We start from the raw sequence: 16,402 nt of genomic DNA on the forward strand, positions 1-16,402 counted from the left end.
GTTAATTAATTGATTCATTGATTTGTACACTATATATGACTGGGTGATCCAACTTCTAGCCAGGAAAAGCATACTTTACACGGGATTACTGACCTTGTTACCTCCCTTCTCTGATTTCTCTTAACCCTTTGGCGGATCATTCACTCCTCTAAATTATACATCATTTTTTTAGGCATGTTGATAAATTTATTCTGGTTCCACCTGGTCTCAAACACCTGGGAGACACCCCATTTCCTAAAGATGATCATGTAATTTTCTCTGACAGAGTTTAATGCTTCCCTTCATCTTTGGCCTTTAGCAGTATGAATTTATTTCTAGGTTGTTTTTTAATTCATTATTTGTTGAAAATTCTTGACCATTCATTTTGCAATTTTTTCCCTCATTCTTTTACTTTCTTTTTCCTTCTGGGACTTCAATTAAATATATTTCAGACTGATTGGCCTACATCTCTTGGATACTCTGTTCTTTTAAATTTAAATTATTAAAATTTTCCAAAAATTTCCTCTTCTGTTTTCATTTGAGTAATGTCTGTTGACATATATTCAAGTCCACCAAGGCTTTCCTTGAATATGTCAGGCCTACTGATGAGCCTGTCAAAGACATTCTTCATTCCCTTTGCTGGGCATGTGTTTAAATTTATTCCTAGCCTGCTCTTTGACATTTTCTTATTGTTTCCATTTCTCTGCTGAAATGACCCATCTATTCATGAATGTCTTCAAGTCTTTTCACTGGAGCGTGTGATGTATTAATCATAGTGATTTTATATTCCCTGTCTGATTTTCATTCTGTTATTTGATTTATCTTTCAACAGTGGATTCTTTTTTCTTTCCATTTCATAGGTCTCATAACTTTTAGTTGAAATCTACATATTCCATGTAGGGGGTCAGAAGCCTAAGTAAATAATGTTTAAGGCTGGAAATAGGCACGCCTCTTTTCCTGCTAGGCTTTCATTGAGGAGCTGAGCTGTGTTTCTGTTTTGCTGGTAGTTTCAATTACCTGCCATGCATGGCCAACCTCAGGTTCCTTCAGTGTCACCTTGTGGTTAGGGCGGGAGCTAGACTGATAGACTATCTGAGTTTTATTCTGGAATGTGCTTGGTCCACCTTCAGTTGTAGATGTTCCCTGTGACCCTGCATCTTGGTCCCTGTGTGCTCTTATCCCTCTGCTGGGGGTTGGTCTGCTGTTGCTTGTTTCTTGGTCTTGGTTACTCCAGGTGGTGAGGAACAAAGAGGCTTTCCACATTTTCCTCATTTAGCATCAGTCTTAGGTAGCTCACGTGTCTCTGAGCCAAGTTTCCTTGGTGATCCTGCCCTGTCCTCCATGGTAAAAAGAAATCTTTAATTTTCTGAAACTAGGAGGATGTCTGCCTGTCTCCATTAACCAAACTCTGAGTTTTCCACCCCCTGAAAGTGACAGGATTTACTGCCCTTTATTTTCAGCATCTTAAGACATTATTCCACTGGGGAAAGCATCCAGGTAAGAATTGTTTTCTCCCTCAGCAGTGCCATCCCAGGGCAACAGGAACACACCAAATGTGGGAGGCTTTCTCCACTCTTTCCTGCCCCCAGGCTTTTTCACAAGCAAACAGTGAGGTCCATGGAGAAGGGGCTGTGACCATCTGTGCTCCCAGGACTCCATACTCTCCCAACTGGGAGTGCTCAGCTTTGAGCAGTTCATTAAGGAGTTAGTTGATACTTTTGTATCTGTTTGCATAGCCACCTTGTCTCCCTCTGTTACCCTAAAAGGGGGAAGGAAAAGGCCCCAGTTCTTGACTTACTCAAAAGATAAGAATTCACAAGGGAGATGAAAGCATTGTGCAGTGAAAGATTTTATTAGGAAAGGTGAAGTACCCCTCCAAGAACAGGAGGCAGGCTGATCCAAGTGCAGACAGCAATGGTCTTTGCTCCTTCCTCTTGTACCCTCACTTAGAGGTGGTCTTTTGATTGATTGATGGCTCTTGCCCCTGGAGTGCTCAGTCATGTTTGTCCCCTTTTGTGAATGCCCTTATCCATGATAAACACAGAAAAACCCATGGAGGGGCCAGAACCTCAATGCTAATTATATTACAATGAGAACTGGGTCATGTCCGGTTAGGTCCTTGTCACTACCATGAAGTTCCAGCCTTTTAGTTCTAACTGGTTTCTTGCTGGCACTCACTTAAAAGAAGTAAATCCCCTTTATGCTGGAGGCAGGCATGCCACCATCATCCAGACCATCCTCTCTCTCCTCCACCTGTCTGCCTGGTACCCCCACTTATCTAACTACCTAACACTTCCAGTGCTCTGGGACAGGTGAGGGATTGCCAGTGTCTTGTCTGTCTGGAGGCTCATGCCAGCGTTCCTCAAATTTTACCCTGATGGTAGCCGTTCAAAGTCAGCACTCTGATGGGATCAGCAGCAGTGTGATTTTGCAGATTTCCCAGCTTCTTCTTATGGTTTGATAAGTATGACACTCTTTCCATGTGTCTATCCTTAGATGGAATCAGGTCTCTGTAATACATGTGATTAAATCACTAATTATTCATGGTTACCAAGATTCCAGGTATTTTTGGTTATTATGTTATTAATATTTCATGATGAAACCAAAATAAAGTTGTGTTCTCCTTTGAAATATGCCAAAATATAGCTTAAAATCTAAATGTTTTATTTTTATTCCATTAAATTAAAAAATACAGTTCCTGTCTATTTAAAGCAATAAGAAAGAGATGTGGGATTTTCTATGTATACTTAGGGGAACCTATGTACTTTGAAATATGTGACAATTTTTATTGAATTTTTTATACGTATTGCACACATGAGGGTATCTATAAGCTACATACGACTTAAAGTAAAATAATACTCTGATAAATGTAGAATTAATAATCATTTAAAAATATACAATGGCAAAGACACTTGAAGCCCTTGGAGGCTCCTCCCCACTAAATTCTCCTTTTTCTCTAGAGGTAACTCCTACCATGAGTCCTATGTTAACCAGTTCTTTGCTAGTCTTTGTATTTTTACTGTAAATGTATATATCTGTATAACATGCCATTTATTTTTGCCTGTTTGGAATTTTACATAAATTAAGCCATACCTCATACATGTATGACAGAGTCTGGAGTTCCATCTGTGTTAATATCTATGTCTATAAGTGTGGACTTTCAGAACAGGGATTCAAGAGCCAGAAGGCCTTGTTTTGAATATTATATCATTAACTTAACAGCCTTCATATAGAAGTTCCTTAATTTTCCTGTCCTGTTTCTTTGTGTGTAAAGCATATTGTCATATTAATTAAACAAATTAATGCAGTCGATTCATATAGCTAACTAATACAGCTCAAGGCTATATGACCCTTTAACTTTTAAAGCCCCTCCATTTTGAAGCGGCTCTATTTAAGAAATAGAAGACAAATTATAAATAACTATCAGTCACAAAATAAAATATTAATTACAATAAGAAAAAAATCACAATTATAAATATATTTCTAAATGTAACAAAAATAACTGACCATATAAACACATTCTAGGACTGTTTTCAGGTCCCTGGAACGGTTTGTACAAATGAGGTGCTCGGAAACAAATTCCATCAGCTTCATGGCAAGTCTGACTCCGCATATGTAAAACACTTTGAATAATAGTTCTTTAAAAGTGACTGATATTTTTACGTATTTTCATTATGCATGTTAATAGAAATTTTTTACAGTATTGTTTCCTTAAGTGAAATAAAATTAATCTAACTAATTACATGTACCATCAAATAATATTTTCACATAGAATTTTCATACTTTTGGTTTTAGTTTTCTTTTGTTGTTGTTCTCAAAGTTTATTGTTGCAGGGATTAAAAAGAAATTGAAACTAATGCTGTTATTCACTCGTGCAGTTAAATACCTTCAGGCACATATGAGACACGGAGTGAAAATTTGAAGCTTATCTTTCTGCAGTCAGGGGTTGGGGACGAGGGAGGGAAGCACGCTCCAGTTCCGGGGGAGGGGGCTGTTTGCGAGTGTATGCGGTGCGCGGTCCAGATCCGGGGATGCCCGCGGGCAGCGGGGTTCCCGAGGGGCGATCACGTCTCCCAGGTGCCCCCCTGGGGCTCTAGATCCCGCGCGCTTGGCACGACCAGCAGCGCTCCAGCCCCTCCCGCTCCAATTCGGACTCGCGGTTGGGGGGCAGAGGACGCACATCTGTCCCGCTGGAGACCTTTTCTCTCTCTGACTTGGACACCAAGCTGGGCCCAGTCAGCCCAAAGTCCCAGCTCCGGGAGCCAGTCTCTGACCCCGGATACTCGCCGGCCCTGCACTGAGGCCTGCGTGCCAGGACCTGACCCCCAACCTACCTGGAGAGGTTCTACCCGGGGCCAGGGCTGGCCACGCGGGCAGTCCCCTCTTCCACACCAGGCCTTGACGCTGGATGTCCCCCCTCCGCGTGTCCCGCCGCCCCTGCCCATGTCCGAATCCCGGCTGGGCGACTTTCTGGGCGTCGCAGCCACGTTAGGGACAGGGGTGCGCATCGCTGAACGTTGGCGCCCGCGCCGAGCTTACGTTGGATCGGGAGCGGCGGCACAGGCTCGGGCGCAGCCACGCCGCCTGTGCCCGCGGCGCGGGGCGCTCCGGTCTCGTCCTGGAGTTACTTTCTCTCTCGGTCCCAACCCTGCCAGCACCCCCCGGCCTGGACCCAGCTCCGCGCGGCCCCTCCCCTCCCCTTACCGCCTCCTCGCCCTGCTCTCCGGCTGTCCTCCCGCCGCTCCCACCCCCTGTCCTCCCTCCCCTCTCTCCAGCGGCCTTCCCCGATGGCCTGCGAGAAAACCAGCCCCCACCCCAGCCGGTAGCTGGCGCCCCACGGCGGCCAGCCCAGGCGCGAAGGGCAGCGGTCCGGCTCCCAGTCACCCAGCGCGGCGCGCGCGAGCGGGAGCGCGCGGCCACTCCTGGCTTGGGGCTCAGCTGCGCCGCCTGGTGATAGCTTTTCTACCAGATAACGCATTTGCTTCACTTTTTGTTTGCTACCAATTTGAAATAAGAATTTTAATTCTTGTACATTTCGTTTTCTGCTGTGTTTCTTTGAATTGATACATGAAATTTTTTTTACTTTAGGAAAGAAAGTTGTTAAGAGTAATGTATCTATCAAATTCAATTTATATATTTAATTTATATTTCACTGTGCTATTTATTGATGAAAGATTAAATATCTAAGTAAATAGGCCAGTAAGAAATTGCCATAATTTTTAGAAAATCACATAAATTTTTAGATAATAGTATTTCTGTGACCTTCAATAATTAGAAGCTTGCCTAAATTACTTTTATTGCTATTTTATAAACATATATTTTGCGCACATTAAAAGCTAGGAAAATAGTTTTCACAATATTACAAAGTAAAAAGCATACTGACATAATCAAACTTAGAAAGGAAACGACTTTAATGTCACTGTATATGAAAGCAATGCATGTTACATAGAAAACTGCATTTAAAGTGTACTAATATGTGGAGACCATGTAATTTAGAACCGTGAGTACAAACTAATATGAAATGGGAAAATAAACTTAAATTTACAATTGACCACATTGTAACAGACAGAATTTATCTTTTACATCGTAACAAACGCCTAGGGTTAAATACAGGTCTGAAATTCAGCTGCTGGAGTCCGGTGTAATCACACCTGATGTTCACTGCCTTGTACATTCTGACTGAAAAGTGCTCATCACCTACAGGTTGTCAAACCTTGTGATTATTATTCTCACACAATATATTACAGTCAATTAGCACTAGCCATACAATTTTCAAAATTTTAGAAATGTACTACAAATTTTCTCCCCCCCACCAGTTCCCTTCTGTGCTGTCTTGAAAATAAAATTAGCAATCAACTCAGTATAATACATTATTTTAGGTATTTCCTATTGACTTTCCAGATATTAGCACCCTGAGGCAACTGTTTAATAGTGTTGAGGCCTATAAAGATTTAATCACTGAGAAAATATTTATGGAGTGTCTATTAGCAGCAAGACTATAGAGACGTAATAAGGGTTCTGAATAAGTCAAGATTTTGTCCCTGAATATAAGAAGTGTCGGTTCTAAGGCCATAGCTCTCCCTGGTGACTAAACATCACAATCACACATTTGACTTCATCTGTTTAAGATTGGGAGAATGCTGAGAAAATCAAAGAGTAAAAGATCAGAAATGCTGAATCAGGATGGAGGTAAAGAGTAGAACTGATGTATCTGTGTTAAAGAAAAACTCAACAGATGATTTTGGTGTTTCGCTAAATTAGTGGAGAATTGGGAAAGAGGAAGATGGGTTAGTAATTGTGATATCAGAAGAGCAGGTCAGTTCTAGAGTCTGACTGGTTGGATGCCAATCTTAGACCATTGCTTTGACTTATGTCTTATTCTGCTAGGCTGCTGTGACAAAATCCTACCACATTAGTGACATAAACAACAAAAATGTCTTTCTCACAGATCTGAGGCTAAGTCCAAGATCAAGGTATGAGCACGTTAATGTCCTGGGTGAGGGCCTCACCTTATGGCTCATAGCCAGTATTCTCCTGTGTTCTCAAATGATGGAATGGGAGAGAGATCTCTGTGGGGTCTCTTTTCTAAGGGCACTGACCCATTCCTGGGGGCTTCACCCTCACAACCTAATCACCTCCCACAGGCACCAGGATTTCAACAGATGAACTGTGGGGTGGGGCACACATTCAGCCCATAGCGGTCGATGACCCCCAAACTTAATTTAACATAAGTATATTTCAGTTTTCTTGTATATAACATGGGGCTAATAGTAGTGAATTTTAAAAAGATAGTTTAAAGGATGAAGTTTAATTATTTATTTAAATTCTTAATCACAGTGCCTGACATATTTAAGTGATCAATAAATATTTATCGAGTTTTACTTTAAATGTAGTGAAAAGATCCATGCTTTATTCAAAGTGGGGAGGCAATATTAAAATATGACTTATTCAGAAATGCTGTCTGGAATGGTGATTGTAAAGTTGAGTCTGGAAGATTCTGCTTCCACTTAGAAGAAAGAGAAAAAAACATGGAAAGATATATAAGTTAGAAGTGATCACACAATATTCTGATTGAGACAATATCTAAATTAAAGGGATTTCCTGTTGCAGAATGACACAGATAGCAAATTAAGATACTTTAATAAACATTCTCAAGGTTATATTCTTGGATAATTTTCACTTCACTGAGTGAAGGGATCTTGATTATAGCAGATAGCGAAGGGCTGTGCTTTCTAGATAGCCATATAGGAAAACGGTGGAAAACTTGTTTATTTCAGGTTTTAAGGGTTATTATTAAAAGATTATTTGAAAATAGACTTTAAAAACATGTATGCAGTTTGGGATAAAAGAATATATAAATGTAATTACAAATATCAGGTATACTTTGTGTTTGGATGATCGTTTCCAGTTATTCTCATCCAGCAAAGGGGCTCATCTTTGTTCTGATGTGGTCCCCTGAGCTGTTCTGCTTGTGAAAAAGCTTTCTCATACTTGCATCCCTGTGTGCTTGTCTATCTTACACACACTGGTTATCTTACTGTTACACTTCAGGTCATCGAGAATTCTTTTTGGCTTGTGAGATTTTTCAAAATATTTTTAACTTGAATCATCCTGAATTGGTATCTGCAGAAGTTTGACCTCTTCCTTATGATACCCGGCCATGTGTCCACTACCTGTCTTGGTGTTAACTGGAGGGATGGCTCTGGCCTTTCTGTTTGGAATCTCTGTTCTACTGCCTAAGTGCTCGCCCAGGAACCCTGTTTTTCATGATAGCCTACGGTGGTGTTGGGGGTGTTATCACACAGTAGTGTTACACGGTTATGTCTTTGTTAGGGTCTAAGCCCCAGATCTTCTCCCATTGTCCAGGTCATGAGGCTTTTCCTGTAAGTCCACAAAAGCTCCCCCTGGGAGCTGCAGAAACATGATATGCATAATCTTCTATAATATGACATTGAGAAATTTTATTTTGTTTGATAGTTATTAAGAATGTATTCTTCTTGAGCTAAATAATACGGAAGCCAGAACACACAGGATGTTTCCCTTTCTCTTCAGCCCCTCCTCCTCTTCACCCTCTCTTTGACTTTCTTGATGGAGAGAATATTTTCATCATTCGAGACCTAGATTCAACAGCCCCATAATAATTTTTTTCCTTGATTGCCATCAATCTGTGTCTATCAGTTGGAGGGAAGCCATTTTTAACAGAAATGCACATGTTGTGAATACAGGTAAATTCAGAAACACAATAGAGAAGATTTTTGGAGCCATGCTTTGTGGATATTGCTAAGTCCCTGAATACTACAATATTTTAAAGATACAGGGATAAAAATAACAGATGAGGGAAAGTTTTCTTAAACAAATGATGCTGACACAATTAGTTAAAGTTTAGAAAAAGAAGTAAAGATGGATACTTAATTCCTTAAAATAAATTTGAAAGGAAATGTTAAAAGGTTTGATGGAATTGTTACAACAATAAGGGAATGAGTGAAATGTATTGGGAAATGTATTAAATTAGAATGAAAAAGGGTTTTCTAATCATAAAGTTGACATAAAGAATGAAAAAAATCCCAATCAAAAATGTTCTACACAAAAATTAAAAGATGAGGAATACATTAAAAGTAAAATTGAAGAACAAACATGAAAAATAGTAAATTCAATACTTAAAAACTGGAAAAGATAATAAACAATTCTTAGAGGGTACATCCTAATCATTACCAAATATATGAACAAAAACCTTTAAATAACACCTATATTAAGAGATACTGAAAATGTGCAAATCACAGCTTAAGAAGACAGGTGCACCATCCCCTCCTGGTCATCCTCATTCTCTGCTGCTGAGACAGTGAAGACACCACTTTTGACTCTAGTTTACAGGCTGTTGTTTCCTGACCTCAGGAGATCTGTCAACTTTTCTCCCCTTTACCCATTCATTTCCACTGTATTTCTAGCCTCTTGTCTTCAGCCCTATCAGGATATTTGACCTCCTTTGATTTGGGCATTTTTCTCTCTGCTTGCTTCTTTGTTCTCCTTTCCTGTCTTTATTCCTATTTCAGTTCATGATTGACAAGGTCAGCAGTGTGTGTAGGGGCTTAAAGCCCGGCCTCTGGAGGAAACCTACTGGTGTCTGAGCCTAGCTCTGCTAACTAGGGGCCAAGTGAATCTAAGAAGATGACTTGACTTCTCAGTATCCCCCACTCTAAAATGGGAGGATTGTAGTAGTCTCTTGTCATTGGTTTGTTATAAGATCAAATATGTCAATATGTATGGATTACTTAGATTAAGTATCTGGCATATAATAGCTGCTATGTAAGTAGGATTCAAATTCACTGATGATCTGTTTTTTCATTTTGCATACATAGTTTGGGTTATTATATTTCAAGCTTACAGTGTTTTGTAATTCAGTGTTTCTTCTTTAGAGAAACATATTGATCATTCTTTCTAGATTTCTAATTTTTTAAAATTCATAAAGATTCCATTAGCCAAAGTGATATATGGCTTTATTTTAATAAACTTAATTTTTCATTTTTATGGACTCCATACATAATTTATTTTTAATAACAACTTTATTGAAATATAATTCTCATATGATAAAATTAACCCCCATAAATGTGCAATTTAGTGGTTCCTAGTATATTCCCAACATTATTCAGTCATGAAAGCTATTAAACTTTAGAATAATAGGATTCCATAGCTATTAGTGGTTATTTCTAGCACCCCACCCCCTCAGCTCCTGGTAAGACTAACATATTTTCTGTCTCAATAGATTAGGCCATTCTGGTCGTTTTCATATAAACTGACCCCTACAATTGGAGGCTGTTTTCATTATCATAATGTTTTCAAGGTTCATTTATATTGTAGTATATATCAGTACTCTATTCCTTTTAATTGGTAAAAAAAAATTCTATTGTATATAGGTATTCAATTTTGCTTTTGCCCATTCATCAACTGATAGCTTTTTGAGTTGTTTTCACTTTTGGTTACTATAAACATTCGTGTATAGTGTGTGTGTAGACATATGTCTTTATTCTTTTGGATATATGCCTAGGAATGCAATTGTTACACACAGAATAACTCTTTGTTTACATTTTGAGGAACTATCAAGCTGTTATTTAGAGTGGGTACACCATTTAATATTCACACCAGCAAAGCTGAAGGTTCCAACTTTTCCACATCCTTCCAAAAGTTGTTATTGCCCTTTTTTTTTTCATTTTAGCCATCCTAGCAGGTGTGAAGTTGTATCTCATAGTGATTTTTATTTTCATTTCCCTAATGACTAATGAGGCTGGACATTTTTTACTGTACTTATTTTTTATGTGCTCTCTGTAAATTTTGTTTGAACAATATCTATTAAAATCATCCAAGATGTACTGCAGATAATGGTTATCGTGTCTCTTTTCATGCCAATACTTTTTTTTTTTTTTTTTTTGCCTTGGGGCACTTGCTAGAACTTGGGAGTAGCAGGCACTTTTGTATTTCTGACTTAAAAAATAATGATTTTAGTGTTTCACTGGTGATTACTATAGGTTTTTGTAGAAATGCTTTTTCAGGTTAATACAGTGCCTTTGCATTCCTAGTTTACCAAGAGGTTTTTTTAAAAAAAAATTTATTATGAATAGATGTTGACATTTAAGGCTTTTTGTATATCGGCAAAGATGATTATATAGCTTTTATAATTAAGCTCCTAACACGGTGAGTTACATTGATACATTTTCAAATATTGAACAGTCTTTTATTTCATTCTTGAGGTAAACCCTAATTGGTTATGAAATATCAAGTACATGCTAAATTGTATTTGCATATATTTGGCATTTTTGTATCAATATTCAAAAGTGAGATAATTTTCCTTTCTTGTACTAGTTTAATCCAGTTTGTATATCAGAATTTTACTGGCTTTGTAAAATTAATTTTTTAGCTTTCTTTTTCTATTCTTTGAAACAGTTTATATAAGATAGGAATTATTTATTCTGTAAAGGTTTAGTAAAATATATGACATTATTTTGGGAAACATATTGGATATTTTTATTTTAAAAATTACTATTGTCAACTGCTGTAGCAGGTGTTCTTAAGATCCAGAATTTATATCTAAATCTTTAGATGAAATCTTCCTTAGATACATGGTCCCTAATAATCTTCCTTAGATTGCCCTCAGATGACTTTTTAGCACTTGGAGAATAGCATGTCTTTTCTGGTTACACACATTCTATTTAAAAAAAAAAATCTTCAAAATGTTTACATTGTTCTTTATTGAGTTTAATCTCATTAGTTTTGATTCATCATTACAGCTAACTGAGGTGTTTTAATTTTTAATTTGTTTAAATCATTTAAAACTATTTTTTGTCTTTAAAATATTTTATTTTGAAACAACTTTAGAGCCACAGGGAGTTGTAAAGAGAGTTTAGAAAGTTCTATTTACTCTTCTTTCTGTTTCCTCCAAAGGTTACATCTTACACAACTATAGTACAACATCATAACCAAAGGTTTGACATTGGTACAATGTAAGTGCAGTTCTCCGTTATTTCATCCCATGTGTGGATTTCTGTAATCACCACTACAGTCAAGATACAGAACTGTCTCATAATCGCAAAGATCTTTCCTACGCTATTTCTTTATAATTACACACTCCCCCTCCCCTCCACCATTCCTGACCTCTGACAACCACTCATCTGTTTCCATCTCTCTAATTTTGTTATTTTGAGGATTCTTGGTATATACTAGATATGAGTCCTTTGTCAGATGTGTGTAATTTCTCCTATCACATAGCTTGCCTTTTCACCTTCTTCCCAGGGTCATTTGCTGAGCAAAAGTTTTAACTTTTGATGAATTGTCTTCTTGATTCATTGATTTTTCTCTATTTTTTGTTTTGCATTTCATTAATTTCCTCTTTTTATTTCCTTTCATTTGCTTGCTTTGGGTTTACTTTTATCTTCTTCTAGGTTATTAAGGTGAGAACATAGATTATTGATTTGAGACTTTTTCTCTTTTCTAAAATTTTTCCTTTTGGCACTGCTTTAGTTATGTTCCACAAATTTTAATATTTTGTATTTTCTATTTTCATCCTGTTCATATAGTTTTTAGTTTCCCTGAGCCTTCCTCTTTGATCCATAGATTATTTAGAACCATGTTGTTTAGTTTCCAAGTGTTTGGGGGTATTTTCTCATTACCCATCTCTTGCTGATTTCTGGTTTAATTCCATTATAGTCAGAAAGCATTGTCTGTATGGTTTCAGTTCTTTTAAATTTTTGAGGTTTGTATTATGATCAGTATTAAGTTTACTTTGGTCCCCTGTGCACTTGAAAACAATGTGCGTTCTGCTCCTGCTGGGCGGAGTACTCTCTTCGTGTTGGTTAGACCCTGCAGGTTGATAGTATTGTTGAGTCCTGTATCCTTGCTGAGTTCCCCTCTACTTGTGCCATCAGTTGCTGAGAGAAGGGATTGAAGTCTGCAGCTGTAACTGTGCACTCTTCTACTTCTCCTTTCGGTTTTTGCTTCATGTATCGTGCAGCACACTTCTTTGGTACATGCACATTTAGAATTGCTATGTCTTCTTGATGGATTGACTTTTGATCATTATTTAGTATCCCTCTCTGTTAGTGGTAATTTTCTTTGCTATAAATTTTACTTTTTCTGATAGCAATGTGTCCACTCATACTTTCTTTGATTAATGTTTATGTGGAATATCTTTTTTCATCTGTCTAGTTTTAACCTACATATAGGCATACCTTGGAGATGTGGTGGTTTTGGTTCCAGACCACTGTAATAAAGCAAATATCACAAAAAAAGCCAGTCATATGAAATTTTGGTTTCCCAGTCCATTTGAAAGTTATGTGTATACTGTGCTGTAGTCTGTTAAGTGTGCAATAGCATTATGTCTAAAACAACAATGTATGTACCTTAATTTAAAAATATTTTATTGCTAAAAAATGCTAACCATCACCTGAGCCTTCAGTGAGTCATGGTAGTTACATCAAAGATCTCTGATCACAGATCTCCATAAACAAATTAATAATAATAAAGCAGCTTGAAGTGGTGTGAGAATTACCAAATGGTGACACAGAGACACAAAGTGAGCAAATGCTGTTGGAAAAGTGATGCTGATAGACTTGCTTGATTCTGAATTGCCACTAACCTTCAATTTGTAAAACTCAATAAACTGAAGTGTAGTAAAACAAGTATGTTTGTATACTGTTAAATTGAAGTGTTTCTTATAGACAACATAGAGCTCAGTCATTTTTTTTTTTAAATTGACTGTTATTTAACTGGTGTGTTTAGACCACTTAGATTTATTGTGGTTATTGATTGGTCCTTTTTCTGTTTGTTCTGCTTTTCACTTCTCTGTTTTGCTTTACGTGACTTCTTGTGGATTACCTGAAAATGTTTTAGAACTTAATTTTGACTTATCTGTGGTGTTTTTGAGTGCTTCTCTTTGTGTATCATTTTTTTTTTAAATTGAAGTTGAGTCAGTTTACAATGTTGTGTCAGTTTCTGGTGTACAGCATAGTAGTTCAGTCATACAGATTTATTCATTTTCATATTCTTTTTCATTATAGGCTACTACAAGATATTGAATATAGTTCCCTGTGCTACAGCTTTTTGTGTATCTTTTTAAGTGGTTACTGTAACCATTACATCATATACACATAACTTTTCTTAGTCTGCTGGTGTCAACACTTACCAGTTTGTTATGATAGTCTTGTATGTTTCCTCTTCACACACTGAGAAGTGCATCAGCACTATAATTATTGCTTCAACTACCAAACAAAATTTAGCAAACACAAAGGAGTAAGAAAGTGTAATTCTCCATATTTGTACTATTTTTATTGTTCTTTCTTCCTTCCTGATGTTCCAGGATTCCTTCTTTTATCATTTTCTCTTTGTTTTGTCCATTCTTTTAGAGTAGATATGTTGGTTGACAAATTCTGTTAGTTTTGTTCATCTGAGAATGCCTTATTTTGCTATTTAAAAAGTTTTTTTTTATTAACACAACATTGTAAGCTGACTATACTTCAGTTAAAAATACATACTTAAAGTAAAAACATTTTCTTTTATTGAAGTACAGTCCATCTACAATGTTGTTACTTTCTGGTGTACCACAGAGTGATTCAACTTTATATATATAGGCCATTATGAGGTACTGAATTCCCATGCTGTACAGGAGGACCTTGTTGTTTATCTATTTTATAGATAATATTTAGTTGATTTGCTCTTCATTTTTGAAGGATATTTTTGCTGAATATAGAATTCTGAGTGGGCAGTTCTCTCAACACTTGAAAAATGTAACTTCCTTTTGGGCTCCCTGATTTCTGATGAGAAATTTGCTGGAGGCATTCAGAATTTTTTCTTTGGTCTTTAGTTTTTAAGTGTTTAACTATAATATGTCAGAGTGGATTTCTTTGGGTTAAGATCCTGTTTGGAATTTGTTCAGTCTTAAATATTTAGGTTTGATTATTTATTTATATTTATTTATTTATTTATTCATTCATTCATTCATGACAAATTTGGCAAAATTTTAGCCATTATTTCTTTGAATACTTTTCTAGCCCTACTGCTTTATCCTCTCTGGGACTCAGAATGCATAAATGTCATATTCATTGATATTGCGCCCATCTGTCCCTGAGGCCCTGTTCATTTTTCAGTCTATTTTCTCTTTGTTTTTCAGTTTGGGTAATTTCTATTGTCGTGTCTTCAAGTTCAGTGATTCATCTGTTCTTTTCTGCTGTTGAGTCCATGTATTGAGATTTTTATTTCAGGTATTAGGTTATTTGGTTCTAAAATTTCCATGTGGCCTTTTACATTTGCTGTGATTTTGTGTTTCTTTGCTGACTTTTTTGTTTGTTTGTTTGTCTTTCATTTGTTTCAGGTGTGTTTGTAGTTGCTCACTGAAGCATTCTGTGATGGCTTTTAAAGTCTTGTTTGGTAACTGTTACCTGTGTCATGCCAGTGTTCTTATCTATTGATTATCTTTTCTCCTTTCACTTGAGATGTTCCTGGTTCTTTCTATGTTGAGAGAATTTTTGTTATTCAGTGCTGGACATTTTGGTTATTATATTATGAGGTTCCAGATCTTATTTAAATATTATGTTTTAGTAAGTCATTTCTGTTAATGCTCCAGCAGGGAGAAGGGGATAATGCCAGTTAGGATTTGAAGCTCAGATTTTAATCTTGGCCTTTGCTGACACTCATCAGGGGAGGGGCTCCATGTTACTGCTGATTGTGGACCAGAGTTCGGGCTTCCCCCCAAGGCCTCTGCAGGTACCTTCTGGCTGGGATGGCAAGGGGTGCCCTACTGTCATTGGTGGAATTCCTGATGTTCCACTGGGCCTCCTGTCATAACCCCAACATGGAGGCAGTGAGGGGGATGGAGGTCCTCGTTCCGCATGTGGTGTCTACATTGCAGGTGGGGGCTTGTTTCCCTGTAATGTTTGGCTGGAGTCAGGCAGTAACTGTGTAAGTTTTCTGTGTTTCCACTGTCCCTTCATCTCCTTTGGCTGGAGAGAGCAGGCTTTCTGAGGACATTTTTTATTTGCTTCCATTGGCGTTTCTGGGTTGTTGGCTTCCCTGGCACCTAGTGTGGGATGCATGAGACAAAAAGAAAACTCAGGAAGTCACCACTGTGTAGTTCCTCAGGTCCTGATCCCTGGCCAGTCTGCCACATTCTCTTCACCTCTCAGCGTGTTTTTGTTTCTTTCAAACATAAAGCCTAGGGAGTCTAGCCATGCTTAGTGGGAAGAACAGGGAAAAGTATGTTTATCCATCTTTCCAGAAGCAGAAGTCCAAATTTAATTAACTTTGAATGGGTAATACATTCATGTGACATACAAGTTGAGTGATATAAAAAGAAGTTACAGTGAAATTAACTTTCTCCCACCCACTTCCCCTCTTAGATGGCAACAGTGCTTCTGGTTACTGTGCTTCCTTCTGAGGTAACTTTACAGATACCAGCAAGACATACACAGATGCGTTGTTACCCAGGTGGTGGCATACTGCATACACCATATCCTGTTTTTTTTCTCATAACACTGCATTTTAGTGAACCTTCTGGATTCATAAGAAGAACTTCTTTACCATTTTTCATGGCCTCATGCTGTTGCAGTGCATGGAGATGCCATGTGTATGTAACCACTTGCACTTTTTAGGTGTTGGTCCTGTTACCTGATATATTTATTTTCCCTTCCATCTTAGTGTCTTCTGCACATTTCTTGTGTTTTCTGTGTACACCTGAGTCAGGGTCCTGTGTAAGCTGAAGTGTGTTGGAGACAGCTGCTGGTGACTGAAGTCTTCATTTTATGATAAGTCATATGTATACTCCATAAGTATTTGGAGATACTCATTACAGCTGCTTTCCTAGACTTGGTTCTCCATCATGTTCACAAGGGCTCTTTGGTCCACAGCTTGCTTTTCATAGGTGTCAACAAAAGATTTTGGGTAT

The 16,402-nt window shown here is 37.6% G+C and overlaps 1 long non-coding RNA gene across 1 annotated transcript; it reads right to left on the reverse strand.

Annotated features, from left to right (window-relative positions):
* Positions 1–1,810: 1,810 nt before the first annotated feature.
* Positions 1,811–4,700, reverse strand: LOC141578493 (uncharacterized). The gene is made up of 2 exons (XR_012508878.1): positions 4,314–4,700; positions 1,811–2,489 (listed from the first exon to the last, which is right to left on the reverse strand). It is a non-coding gene; the product is annotated as an uncharacterized LOC141578493 (long non-coding RNA).
* Positions 4,701–16,402: the final 11,702 nt, after the last annotated feature.

This window comes from Camelus bactrianus, chromosome 8, assembly GCF_048773025.1.
Source record: "Camelus bactrianus isolate YW-2024 breed Bactrian camel chromosome 8, ASM4877302v1, whole genome shotgun sequence".
NCBI lineage: Eukaryota > Metazoa > Chordata > Mammalia > Artiodactyla > Camelidae > Camelus > Camelus bactrianus.